This window comes from Acanthaster planci, linkage group LG03, assembly GCF_054643075.1.
Source record: "Acanthaster planci isolate LZ-2023a linkage group LG03, COTS_SCS, whole genome shotgun sequence".
Classification (NCBI taxonomy): domain Eukaryota; kingdom Metazoa; phylum Echinodermata; class Asteroidea; order Valvatida; family Acanthasteridae; genus Acanthaster; species Acanthaster planci.
Window position 1 is genome coordinate 16,031,490 of NC_141779.1, and position 13,899 is coordinate 16,045,388.

General features: G+C 42.4%; 1 protein-coding gene across 4 annotated transcripts in view; it reads left to right on the forward strand.

Moving 5' to 3' along the window:
* Positions 1 to 13,899, forward strand: part of LOC110991245 (synaptotagmin-6-like) — a 40,204-nt gene that overhangs the window by 10,096 nt on the left and 16,209 nt on the right. Inside the window, exon 1 of one of the 4 annotated variants that reach the window (XM_087134729.1) lies at positions 5,885 to 6,021. The exons of 1 other annotated variant lie outside the window; for it this stretch is intronic. The gene's annotated coding sequence lies outside the window, so the exon portion shown is untranslated. Of the gene's footprint in view, positions 1 to 5,884; positions 6,022 to 10,302; positions 10,404 to 10,986; positions 11,272 to 13,899 lie in introns of those variants that run through there. 2 more of the 4 variants (XM_087134731.1, XM_022256548.2) reach the window with 2 other exon arrangements.

The window sequence follows — 13,899 nt, forward strand, 5'->3', positions numbered from 1 at the left end:
AAGGAAGGTATTTTCATCAGCATATTCAAACAAAACGTAAAGGCTCCAACGAAACAGCGTCGATTGTAAGACATGAGGGTAGTGCTGAGGAGGTATACCCGAGGGCTGGCTTTGTGGGTGCGGTGAACGAGACATTCGTGCGAAACTGTATGAATCCAATGGCCAGCATCGGTTTTACAGCGCCTGTGGCACATCTTTTGCCGAGTTTCACCAAGATAAATGCCGGTTCGTAACCCCTGCTTTGTAACCTTCTATCGGTATTTAGAAATGCCTATCGAAATCTTCCTCCATAATTGAACGTCCGGCGCAGGTGCGTATTACTGCTTACCGTGCGAATCTGTCGACTGACCTTTAACATATACTTGAGAAACAAAAAAAGCGAGCGAAAGACATAGACAACTAACATCCCACTTTGTCGAACATTCTGTCCAATTGTTCTTCCGGCCCGTTGACCCAATTAGCTTGGTAGACGCTGGAGCGCAGCCTGAGTAAAGACATGATCAGAATTTAAGTCTTGTTTTTTTCTCTCTTTTGAGAGGTTTTTAGCCGGGAAACCCCTTGCCTCTTTCACTTGACTGAGGGTTTTCCGGAGTTTCTTCATTGCAAGATAGGAATTCTTGTCACATTTGATTCAGGGAGGGCATACTTAACCTGGTTCGGAGGAAGTGAAATCGCCCGTCAGGCGGGCAACAGGTCGCCTTGTTTCTCTTGGCCCAAACAGCCAAAGGTGACGCCCAACTCACACTTTGAGAAAATGCTTTGTCGGAATGGACGGGCGGTTCGTGGTGAAGCAATTGGAGAATTTTCTGCTTAAATGTCTATCAGGAGGAACTGTTTCAGGGATACAGTTCCTCCAAGAGGGTATTGTGGCAATTATTTCTTGATGGAGTTCCTTCGGACAAGCAACAAAACGGTGACTCTGGAAAGGATCCATTTGGGGACCTAATTGAGGGATTCACAAGTTCGCTAGAACGGATCTGCAAAGCAGCCATCTAGGTTTCGCCTTATTTTGTAAAGCTAAAGGATCTGCTAACAGTATTGACTTTCAGTCGAATTGGTTCATTTTATATCTCTTTCCCCTTTGAAGTAATTTCCATAGGCCTACATTAAATATAAATCTTCCGGTATAATTAAAATGATAATTGAAAAATTCATATTGAAAATGAAATTTTAGGTAGATGTTATGAAATTTAATACATTTACTAAAAATTATTATAAAATCAATATTAAAATGTCAATATTCCAAATGCAGTATTAAAAAAAACACTTCAATTTTGTATAAATTTTTGGTGAGCATGGAAAAGCTGATTTTTATTTTGAGTATAGACCAACTTTTTTGACTCGTTTTTATTATATTGTCTTCTTGTGACTTCCTGTTATATCTCTTTTCAGGATATGTAGCTTTAGAAGAGATCACACGTGTCGCTGTATTTATTCAAAACTGTACCACCAGACATCGGTACAAACTGGCGACTAATAGTGGATTGCCTGTCAGACATTGAGGTCAACATAAAATCATGTCTGATACTACTGAAGGGTTGCTCCGCAATGCAGTGCATTCAATCCAATTGATGCTTCTCGCTTGAAGCGTTCCGGAAGTGTGACAGTAAACTGTCCCGCCAAGTTGCTGACCGTATAGCTCGACGACCACATCATTTCCTGATCCTATAGTCTTTGCTTGTTTTTCCCTCACTGTTTCCCTCGTTGTCAAAGCTGCCACTCTTCCGATTCGGGTTGTTCTTTAACCATCTTCTCGCACTTGACAACTTGATGTATGCGATACAGTAGGGGGAGATTTAACGCTCGCGTCCGGCTTGGCTGTAAAAAGAGATGTAACCAGGGGCAAAAGTGGGTCTCACGTGTCGCCATCTTAGGGTGACAAAAAGTGCGGATTATCTCTCAGAAGAGATGTTGGCGTCTAAAAAACCTCCTCACTGACTCACAGACCGCATCATCTTTAGCAAATTATTTTGCATGTGGGCTTGGAACCACCTATTCTGTGCATGAATCGCTATTGCAACGGTTTCTCCATTGACTAAATTGCCCGATGGCCCATGCTTGTTTTTCCTCTCTCTCAACGCACGAGTGGACGTGTTTACTCTAAAGTGTTGCTGGCACATGGACTTGTCATGTACAGTTATCTTGCCCTATCTGCAATGTTTATCTTATCTCACCAGCAACGTGAACTTCAATATGTCGAGACACATTAATAATGCACAATTAATTATGGTTCGGAACAGCTGTTGCGGGATTACACATTGTGGCTTTTTAATTTTTCAACAATAGCTACTAGTCATTTCGTGTTAATATTTGCAGATTTTGGAGGGCAGTCTGCTGTAAGTTATACCTTATACAGTTTTCACTTTCGTTTTTCCATTCCGAAGTCTGACTTCTGAAGATAAATTTTGATCCACTTGTCAGCGGGAAATCTAAATTTAATGCGATAATGTAAGGCAGCCGTGTTCTTCGGTAATTTGTTTTGTTTGGGGTTCTTTGTGTAAAAGTAAGAGAAAAGAAATTATAATTTCGTGTGTTGTGTGTTTTTTAAGCGTGTTGTCCGGACGAGTATGTCACGCGTAATTCTTCGATGTTAAAATGCTGCATGGACAAGATTCGTGTTTACATGCCAAAAGATGCACAAACAACTCTAATTGTAACGAATTCTATTAAAGTTATGACGACATAATCTTCACAGGTCAAAGGGCTCATATTGTTACAACTGATTTATTACCACTGATGAGCTTTTCAAGATACATAAACATCTGCTCGCGAAAACTACTGTCAAGTCGTTTTTCTGTTGGCTAGTTCATAAATTGCTCGATTGTGATTTTATTAACGGTTGCCGGTGCTGCTTTGACGGTATTTGCATCCTTCGGAATGGGTCCATGCATGAACCGCAGAGGACGCTCTATTACTATGCGATGGCTTCCCTTTGGGCTGCCACAGTTGGTCGACATCTCGCAGTTGACGAACGGCTCCACTGTTATCTGGATTATTATGCAGAAAGGAGAAAGGCAGTCAACCTGGCCTATTTTTGTTCACTGGTAAGGAAGGCGAGGCCATAGGATATTTGGCGAGGCATCATCACGAGTTGAATGTGATGCATTCATATGTTTCTTATGGCAGAACAGTGCATACCTCACATAAATACAAGACGGCGGTTGACCTCGACTACGGATACATAAGGGTTATTGCCCTTCGGGGCGATTGGTGGCAGCAGACATACTTATCTCAACGTGTCGCCCTTATCTGTTAATTATGTAATCGCAGCTGAACAACCGGTGGAATTTTCTATTGTAGACAATAGACATCGAGAGGAACCAGCCACTTAAATAACTGCGAGAGCCTGAGAGAGTTATATGTTTCCCCGGTAAGTGAACAAAGACATGAAATAGCCGCGCAGTATATGTTTTGTAAAAGAAGGGATTTTTTGTCATACCATTGTGTTGAATGTTGTTGTTTTTTGTTTTGTTTTGTTTTGTTTTGTTGTTTTTTGGGGTTTTTTTCTTTTTTTCTTTGGCCCAGAATGATTACGTGATAAGCGATAAAACGCAAGTCACACCATTACAGACATTACTTCAGCCGGCCTGTCACGCACGCATGCGCGCCCCTGTAGTTTATAATAGATTGTGCACGGATTATGCTGTATTCAAATGACTGTTCAAAGATTCCTTTGTTTTGTCCTAAAGTTTCCTTAGAAAAACAAGTGAAAAACACATAGTCAAGGCAGAGATAAGCTGTGGCTGCTGTGGTGGCATGGGATATGACGTTTAATCATACCGAGCGATGCAAAGTGCCCGAGGTGATGTCCTTGGAAATCCATTCTCAAACTCGTCGCCTGCCCCTTTAACATGTGATTAGCATGAGATTTGGCGAGGGAGAGTTCTTATGACAGGAAAACCGAGGCGATGTCCTTGGAAATCCATTCTCAAACCAGTCGCCTGCCCCTTTAACGTGTGATTAGCATGAGATTTGGCGAGGGAGAGTTCTTATGACAGGCCGCTCGTTAAACACGGCCCCTTCCAAGACCATTCATCAATATGTAGGTCAGTGCAAACCCTGTCAAATTACACCTCGATCTGGAAAAGGAGTTGAGGAGTCTGGGGCTACGCATCTGTAACGGGCTGTTATTGGTTGTATTTCTCGCGCACAAACACTGACCAGTAGCGGCAAGCAATTCAGCGTTAAACCATGGGGGAATACTTTTATTTTCCATTGTTAGCCCCATCCTTTGATCGAAGCTGTTATCACCTAGTATTGTCTGCTGCAGATGTTTCTAACTGTAAATTAAACAAACTGAGTCTAAAACTCAGACGAAATTTCGTACTATTCATTATTTGAAGCCTTCAAGGCAACTAGAATCCTCGTGGCAAACACGGGCTAAAGAATTTCGCAAGACGTGTTATCTCATGATGTTATTTTTTTTCATCGCTCGGGTGTATCTGCCTTAATTTTCTCTGGAACTGATGCCCACCTTAATTTCGACCCAGCTGTGTTAATGGGTCTTAGCTCTGTGAGTGCGTTATGGAATATTATGATTGGATTGAGTGTGCATCAGCAGCCGTGGTATTTCGAGGGCCATTGCATATCTCTCGTCCTATCCTGCACATCATTCTCCTCAACTTCATTCACCGTAAGTTGTCAAGAATTCGCTGGAGATGGTGAAGACATTCGCTACCCATGGTTACAGGTTACCCTGTGTATGTTTTGCCTCATTATGCTTTTATTCTGCAGGTCACGTGCAGCAGCTGGTGTATTGATTCAGGTGCTGTGATATTGTACGCGGCCCGATTTACCGAGACAAAATAATACATTAATGGACGTGTTTGATATCCGTAGAGACCCATTGCGGAAAGACTTGGATTCTAACAATGTCATTCTTTCACGCTACAGCGCTTTTATTTTAGGCCGAATTCTTGTAGAAGAGCCTTGTACTACCTAGTGGGTTGTACAGCACGCTGTACAGTAAGATATGTTATCCGTGCCTTTGTTCAAGTTGGAGTTGGTTATTGAGTAGATCGGCCAAGCCAAATCAGATGGAGACTAGATGAACACCTCTTTACAGATTAGCGCGCATATTAATTTGAAATATTTATGCGCATGCAGGTGGTTCATTGATCAGACTGAAAGTCGATTTCATAATATTGTTCAACTTCCGTTGTGAAGTCACTCTCCCCCATTTCTCGTCGATCTTTGAGAGAAAAGCTGATACGTCTTATGCAGCGCTGGAGTGACCTTTTGGACCTCAGCAATAGGCCCGGGGAAGATAGATTTTTATCAACTCAGATGTCAGTGGTTGAAGTTGGAGAAAGTCGTTTTAAAGCACTGGCTTATATGAAAGATGTCTCAGTGAAGAAAACAGACTCCAGACGTGGTTATATTTAGGCAGTTCAAGTTTTAACTTAATATTTGACCTTTACAATTTAACAGGCACACCCGAATATCGCTAATTCAACTCAAAAGTGATTGTCTACGTTCGTGCCAAGTTCTGAGATAAAATTATCGATGAATTTTTGGATGCAGTGCTTGAGCATAATTTCAAAGCTTTGATTTTGATGAAAAAAATACATTCTTTTCGTTTCAATTAGTCTGTTGTTACCAACGCTTATAGTCGTCCATAAGGTAGTTGTGATAGATGTTCCACAAATTGGAAGAATAAGTGTTTATTTTTCTGCAACGCATTGTTTTATTACAATGTCGCACACATTGCCAGGCTACTATATTGCTTATTTGCTTGGGAGCGCTGGAGGATCTCTCAACGGAACTTGAGTTGAACCGTTGCTTCATTCTGCGCCATAGCAACAATGAGATAGACAGTTCGGACCGTCGTACCTCAGTCATCAAAATCCCAGCATTTATTGTCCTTGCTGCTTGGCTGAGTAATTTTCTCTGGGGATTCGGGAGATACGCACGCGAGCGTTGACAGCTTCCGTTGATGTTTTTCCCCTCTCTCCGTCAGAACCGTCAGCACACAGTAAAACAGGCCAACTCGCGTCGACAGGGGAATGGACGCAGTTGAAGGTAGGTAGACTGCATTAGCCACGTTGTCGCTCCATCCAGAGCTGATAGTACTCGTCCACTGACGTTGCTATCGTTTCGCCCAGATTTCTTTGGTGATAAAGCTATTCCTACGAAGCTGACGTAGGGCTGGCTGGAATTATGCTTTGTGTTGCAGCGATGATATTGCTGTTTCCCGATTCATGTATGGAATTTTTACATGTAAATAGTCACTCGCTGATAAACCACTGAAAAGGCTTGATGAAATTTCACTGAGGTCTTTTTCTTTTTACTGAAAAGAATCAATGATATTGACAATGTTATTGATACAATAGCCGATGAAACATAGTATATCGTTTTGCCATAACAGATTGGACTTATTTTTTTTTCTGATGCAAGATGTACCAGTCACTGCGATCACGAAACTTGGGTTGGCACCATGGATTTGTGATTGGATTAGTGAAATTAACAAGACAAATTATTTGTCAGCGGGTTGAAAGTATAACATGAACTTTTCGATGTTTTATTTTTCTAACACAAATATACAACAGTTAATTTGGTGGTAAATTACTTTGTATTTTGTTAGCACGTGCATTTCTCTGTCACTAATTGTTACAGACAAAATCACAACCCGAGTTGAAAATCTTATTTTAGCGCATTTTTACTTTAAACCGATTGCTTATTTCTGTGACTTTCATGTTTGGCCTTTAAAGTGAAACATGATGTGACTGATATTGATAATTGCCTTGACAGTTTTGAAACTTGCCAGTTTTGTTTTGCAAAAGAATTTGCTACAACAATGTGCAAGTTCATTTAGGATGAAGCTATGCGACACTGAGCAAGGGGGTTCCAACGACTTAATTGGACTGTCGGGATACGATCATGCAGCCTTTCCTACTTAATTTTCGAGCACACTTTGTAAAGGTCAGAGTTTGTCTAAACTTATTTCTTGTAAATAACTTTGGCTGCCACACACACCAAATTTCATGCAGCGCACAGTGAACCTTCACGTGCCCATTGGGCAAATGCTGTCTACCAGAAGTCGATATGCAAATCACAAACAACAGCTGCAGTTTAATTGACAATGGATGCCAAGAAAATCATCACAAACGTGTGGTGCCGGCATGAGAAGTAATGAATGAACAGAGCAGCCGCTTCATCAGCATAGTAATTTAGTATCCATGTAACGTGACAGGTTCATTTCGAGGTTACCATTACACTGACGTGAACTACTTTGATATGGAGAGTAGCATCTAAGCTTGCTGTATTAAAATGGTAAAGCCTTCTGTGAGGAATCCGCATTCTGGATTTTGTCTGGATTTTTTAAATTCGTCCCTACACTTCGAAATGCTACCCCATTTAAGATTTATCAGTGCCTTCATATCGATGGAAGTCAGTCTGTTGAGGACGATCGTATACTTTTGTTCTTGCGTACTACAGTTTCTGGTGGTTTTGAACTCACTGCACAATAACGCACAATAAGTCAGGCCTTACCACAACAACCTGCCACAGACAACCATTACATGAATCTGTCCTGTGGATGAAGGTATTTATGTCTGGAACTTTCAAATGCATTCCCTTTGAGAGTGATAGAAATTAGGTGACAACTTTCAGGTATATTGATATCTGTTTGAATCAGGGGCTTTTCTCAGGGGGTGTCGGTGTGTGTTCCAACTTGAAATATTACACCAAGTCATGTCCCAGTGGATTCTTCCCACTCTGCCTTCGAAATAACACCAATAATCTTAAGCAAGCAGAGAGGCCTCAGAAATGTCAATTCGCAAAACGTGACTGAAGCGGTCTGTGGGTCCTCTGCCTGTCCGATCTTCGGGGACCTCGCTCCTGTCTCTTGAAGAAAAAAAGCAGGGAGGAGGAATCGATTTTCTCCGTCTTCGATAGACGTCCCCGAAATGACAACATGACCTTTCACATTTATCAAAATAATCAAAAAAGTCGAATGACCATCGGTTTTCCCGGGGATAGAAAGTGACATTACTTTGCAACAGCATGTCCACTAGCGTCCATCCTATCCGAAACAAAATTTCAAATCTGTGATGAGTTCCAGTGGCATTGTTTACATGTGGGAGGTCGTGCGCTGATAGCTGAAATTGTTTCATTACTCACTGTTATTTTCCGATCACCGAACGCTCATCATAAAACTGGGCATGTAAACTTTTAAGTGGATTTAGTCCTGAATAATCAGGCGAATAGATCTATATCAAGGAGGGTGGTTCATCGGTATAAATGACATTGATATGTGATGAAATTTTATTTATTGCTTTCTTTTGTCAGCCCCCCCAAAAAACATTAACCTCGCTTTCAATTCAGAATGCCGACTATGGAAGGTGGGTTACTTGCCCTCCTAATCGATGCATGTACATTCAGTGCACAAGGATCATGCGCACGCAGAAATTAAAAGACGTATAGCCTTATTGTTAAAATGGGTTCTATCCAATGAGTGCTCAACAAAACAAACAATAGCCCATCCCAGTGAACTGCATGTAAGGACGACGGGTTGGGTTGCGAGCAAGGCTCGTCTAGTCAGTCATGTGGTTCTTCTAGACGCTTGGTGGCAGCAAACACTGACGCGCATGCGCACAGCGTTGTGTTGCCTGTGACGCGTAGTAAAAAAGTTGGTCGCGTCCGCTTCTGAGGAACATCTGATTGATGCTACGAAGAGGTTCGCTGTCTTAATTAAAAGAAGAGAAAAGAAGTAAATACCCGTCCGTTGCGGGGGGTATACCGGTGAAGAATTAAAACCAGGAAGACGGTCACAGCTTTAATATCCGAGATTGGTGTTTACCAAGCCAGCAATCGATGGCACTCGTGTTTTGATAGGGGGAGTTTTCCAGTGGCATTTCCCATAAGGCCCGTTCACAGAGGGGGAATTGTATTGACCCATTACGTCCATCCAGTAAGGCATTGTGCGCCACGTTTTATGAATTCACTGAAAGCCCCACGATGGGCTGGGGCCGCTGTTCTCAATCTCCCCGTACTTTCTCACCCAGGAAAGTCTTTTACCCTGTGGCCAAATCCCGATCGGTCAGAACTGTTTAGATTATTGGATTAAGGGCCGACGGCCTGGTTGTAATCGCGAGATCTAGGATCCCGAGGCAATAAAAACATATGTAGTATTAAAGTGCAGTGGTACAGGTTCCGTGTACATACCCCCCCCCCCCATTCCTTGCACAGTCTGTAATCCTTGTACCGCTGAGTCCATTCGAATAATTGCATACTCGAATGTTCGACTTTCCAGTCATGGAATAGTTGAATCTTCGGTCAGGCCTATATAAAATTCCAGCGAAAGCAGAAGTAAAATATGCACGTTTGTGTGATGATCTACCTCATAGATTTTCAGTAGGAAGGGAGTCCTACTGATGTACTGCCTATGATATCCGCATATGTTAACGATGTGTAAAACAAAGAATGTGCTTTTTATTTCTGTGTTTATCCTGTAGTTTTCTTTGTGGTAATAATTACTTGATAACACCTTGCACATTCTTAATATTTTGCGTTATGCCACTCAAGGTAATAGTGTTGACATTCCGACTTGTACATTCCAAGAATCAACTCATGCAAACTGTTAGTAACCTGCACTAAAATCAATCGCCATTCACAATGTTTTCCCAGCTATGGTTGTTCTTGTTTTACACTTTCAATAAGCGGTCAGCAATACTATTTAAATTGTGTATCTTTCAAATCGATTTGCTCAAATAAACGTCCGGTTTGGGTTGGACAGTCATTTCAGATGTTCGACAGCACTTGAGTTCATGGGCTTATTTCCATGAAGCATCCATAGAACTCAACAAAAGACGCTGTATTATTCGAACGCACAGTGGGAAACACTACCGAGCGTAATTATTCCAAGCGGTTGACTGCCCGATGGACTGTGGGGAGGTTTTCTTCGGATTGAAAAGACCCTCAAGGCTCTTGCCATGGGATCCGTCCTTCATCCCCTGTATCTTTTACCCGCTTTCCTGCCAGATCGAAGTAAATCTAATGAAAATCATCCCCATGCGTACGGATCCGCGCGGCGAGAATCTGACATGCTTTGTTTGGGACCAGTTTTGCTCTATAGCCAGATCATGTTACACGAACTCTACTTGAGTGGTGCACGTCACTGAGGGTTGCGGGGTCAACCCAATGACGTCAGCGCACTCCAGCCAATTACGGGCGATGTTACGTATCCCGGGTTGCCGAGCATCTCACCCGGGAGCCTCTGCGGCACCAACTCAGAGTGTTAGATTAACAGCTCATTTGGCCAGAAAATTAGCGCGTCACTTTTTGAAACATCCAAGTCAAATCGAAACGCGAAAACAGCCACCGGTGTATGCATTATGCAGGAGTGATCTGGTCAACTCGACAGCAGGCATGAGCTTTTCAGTATCAGCTATAACACAGAAAAGGTGTGTTTATGTCGATACTTACTTGAACGATAAAGATTAATGGGGTTTATTTTACCCAGGTGTTACAGCGAGAACAGTTCAAATGATCCCATCATCAGAACGCCATCAATTATTGAAGTGTGTTTGCTCATTACGCGTGGAAAGAGTACAGAAGACCTTTGTCAACAAGTTCACTTGTAATGAGATTGCACTACGCTGTTTAATTGCTTTCTTTATTTGCTCGGATAAACTGAAAATTGTTCCTTCAGTTTCAGCCCGAAATTATGGTCTGTGATCCTAATAAATTCATCCTAACGTCTGGATTAATGACTTCAGAATATGCATTTTATTCTAACTAGTTGGATATCACTGTAAAATTCACGTGAAATGGGGAGGGGGAGGGAATAACGATCCAGTCCATTTAAAATTCAGCCGCCAAAACACTCATGGGTTCAACTGTACATTGTGTCCGAAGAGCGCACTCCAGGGCACTTTTATTGAGTCCTTGGAGGAATCCGCCGCCGGTTTGAGCTGCCGGGCTGAACTCCATTAGTGACCCGGTCATGCCAGCTTTGCGACGGATGGTCCTCTCCGGAGCTGGCAATCGCATCATCATCACTGCCGAAGTCAGACATGCCTCCTCCATTACTTCACGGGATGCCGTTTCCAGGAAAGGTTTGGCTCATAGTCTCCTGTCTAGGAAGTGTCGTAAACGCAGTTTGATGTATTGGTCGCATTAAAAGCCCGTCATATTATATTTGGCATTGGGGTTAGGTTGGGGGTTTCTTGCGAGAGGACCCTTCACTACGCTCTCGCATCACCTATCGTCGACCTCTCAAGGCAGAAGCAGCAGCCAGATGAATGCCGTCCAGTCATCTCACCCAGAGAGGTTCGGTTTCCCTTGTCTTGTCAAATAAATGTATCGCACCATAGATTATCATTCGTGTAGGTTATATATCATGGTATTATTGTGGATTAAAAAAAAACCACTCTATAAAACAGCTGCAATATATGTACATAAGACTCTGAGTTAACGCAGAGAAAAGCAATGGACTGCCGTCTAGAAACGACTGGTTGAGTAAGGGACAACACTTTCACTGACATACGGTGGAAGCGGACTCCTCCTCGCTGCACGAGCAAAAGTAGAGTACCGACTGCCATTTAACAGATTAAGTGAGATCACCTCAATAGTTGCTTGATTAAATCTTCAAGCAAGGCTTGAAGGAAATTATGCCAAGGCAGTTGGTATTTGGACCACCGTATAATGTAAACTTGCCTATTCTTTTTGAGTGTCTTTGTGTGGCAATTTATGAGGATAAAGTGCAGAAAGCGACTGTAGTTCTTGTCCAACCCGTCAGAAAGATTTTTGTGACAGAAATGAAACCCTCGATCAATACTGTTCAAAGAGTTTGAGCGGTTTCATTGCATGTACAAATGTGTGCTGCGTTCTTTGTCGCTCCGTATGTCGTTGTCTTGGTATTGGTATTAGGATAAGCGAGTACACCACCGACTGCATGGTGAGCCTGTGCTAATAGACACTGCGTGAACAGGTCGTGCCCAACCGGGTGCAGACCAGCGGAAACTGCAGGTAGAAAAATCGATAGATCGGGTCCTGCCATCGTCGTGAACGTGTTTGCTTGAGCTAATATTCGGGGCTTGCCGAAAAGGGCAGACAACCAAGAAACTTAAACAGGCTTGTTAGTTTTATTACCTTAAACGAATTACTCCATTCAGAAGTGGTGTGGATATAACATTCGTGCAATGCCATGGACTGTGTGTTTTGTGCATTTGGTGGCCTTATTGTGTTTCACTGATGCACGTCTAACCAACACAAACTAATTCATTATTATTTGACACCGACCTCGATCCTTTTTATAATAAGTCTTTTGCGAATTAAATTTGAATAAAATGTGGTACGCTGAGTTCTTTAAATTCACGTGAACATAACAATTGGAATTTTCTATACTAAAGCCACTGTTGCTATACCTCGTGATTCGGGTATAATTGGGTATTTTTTACATTGCTACACAATTTCATGATGGTGGACCAGTGACACATTGCACACTGAATTTGAAATATAGCGAAAAAGATGTCATATACAAATGGATTTTTTAAATCCATTCTGTGTTATTGCTGCGTTCCACACAGCCAGTTACCATGCCAACCACTGGGTTGGGGCTGGCCTGGGGTATCTAGCAATAAGGAGGGTATTTCAACAGGGCACTGAACAATCATTACGTCACTTTCACCCTCATACAGGTACAGGATAATTTTTGTAAACCGCCAGATTCTTAAAATCTGCTTTTGTTGTGCAAAAATTGGGAAGCTTTCTCTACTTTTTAAATAAAGGAAACGTGCAGTTAAAATTCACCTCAAGTTGTTTCATACACATTAGGCCTACCATTTATTTCAACAGAACAAGATGCAAATACTTCTTTTCTTTGGAAGAGACAAGAAGGTGGTAGTTTTCCCATTCTAAGAAAATTCTTTCGTCAATACCCTTTAGAGGGCGTTATTTTGCTTTCGTAACACAAGGCACTCGTTGTCAACAGAGTAAAAGAAAAAAAAATTCTAAAAGAGTCCTTAGAACTACATGCCAGCGAAGTTTTGAAGCAAAATTGGATATTTCTATTGTCCGAGCAAGCTGCTTAACGTAATGAATAAGCAGAACAGCAGAACTTACTGCCGGAAAATGTAGAAAAGTGTGTTACACACAAAGCTGTAGAGACACTTCCGATCTGCCTTGAATGACATCGCGCTTTGGCCCGTGAGTATGGAAATTTCCATTAGCACAAAAGCCAAGATGCTGAGGCTGAGTTTCTCCCCTGGTACTGCTTATGAGGAGGTGGCAATTCATGTTAACTTTGCAAGAAAGATTACCGACATGTATTCAAGTCACAAAATCCTATTTCATGCCTCCTTTCAGTCGCCTAGGGATGGAGTTCGAGCGTTTTTCAAACCCCTTTGAATACATGACCACGGCGGCCTACAATCGCCATTTTTAGTCTTTGCAGATTTACTATTGCCCTCTTTCACTATGTACAAAAAATTAAATTAAACTCTGCGTTTTGCGGATGTATTTTGAATTTATAGGCCATTCCTAATTTGCCTGTCATCACTTCATGTTGGGGATTGAGACCTCGCTGGGCTTGTGTGTCGTGATTTCTCTATCCACGACATCTCTTGTTGAAGATGTTCCCCGTGGGTACACCCATCTCTGGGGTCCAATAATTCGGCAGGTAGCAATTTGCGCACACGGCGCGGGGATTTAATGGAATTATTGGCGCCTTGTGCGGCCCATTCCCGCTAGTTAAAAGGCTCACGAATGGCTAATCGCGGGTCGGAGATTTGCATACTACGTTTTACTTGCGGTTCTCGGGCAGCGAGCAGCGCCCGTAAAACGTCTGTGGGTCACTTTTGGCATTTTAAGCAATCTTCGGCCAGCGTCACAGTGGCTCGACAAGGGTCACCAGCTGAAGATTGATCCCATATCGTGTCAAGTTTCAAGTGTTTACCC